The following is a 677-nucleotide window of genomic DNA, read 5'->3' as shown; positions in this document are numbered from 1 at the left end:
GAGCCTGTCAGCGTAGATCCGCGGGTTCTTCTGGCTGTTGGTCGTCAACAGCGGACTGGGGTCCGATACGGTGTTACCGATGTGGCAACACCGGACACTTTGCGCGTGAGTGCACAGCGACTGTGCACTTGGCCAGGGGCCGACGTGGTGATGCCGGGAATCGTCGCATACAATCGAAAAACGCGCGGAAGCAGTAGGCGCGGGGCGCTCTACTGGTAGTGCGGTCACGCGTGTCTACAACGGACATGCGGCAATAAAGGCTGCAGCCCCAGCGAGAGAGATTCTCGCTGTACGAAGCCAGATGACAAGCCAAACCTTGTCATCCTGAAGGTGGGATTGAAGAGAGCAGGCTCTCTTCATGCTTTGGTAGACCCAGGTGCGTCGAATAACTTTGTTCGACTGGAAAGTCTACCGAAGCTGAACTTCGAGGAGGTTAAAACACCTCGAAGTGTTTTGGAGGTCCGATTGGCACCAGATGCCACCGTGCAGACCGAGAAGCGTGTCGTACGCGTGCGCTTCTCGTACAAACACAGGGTGTTTGTAGAATATCTTATCGTCTTAGACCTTGACGATAAGTTCGACTTAGTGTTGGGCATGCAGTGGCTTGCACGGCATGATCCAGTGATCAACTGGGAGAAGCGTACACTAGTACGCTTTGGACGCGGCGCGACAGAGAG

This window comes from Phytophthora parasitica, assembly GCF_000247585.1.
Source record: "Phytophthora parasitica INRA-310 unplaced genomic scaffold supercont2.37, whole genome shotgun sequence".
NCBI lineage: Eukaryota > Oomycota > Peronosporomycetes > Peronosporales > Peronosporaceae > Phytophthora > Phytophthora nicotianae.
The sequence above is the reverse complement of the archived record's forward strand: the minus strand, read 5'-3'. Positions refer to the sequence as shown.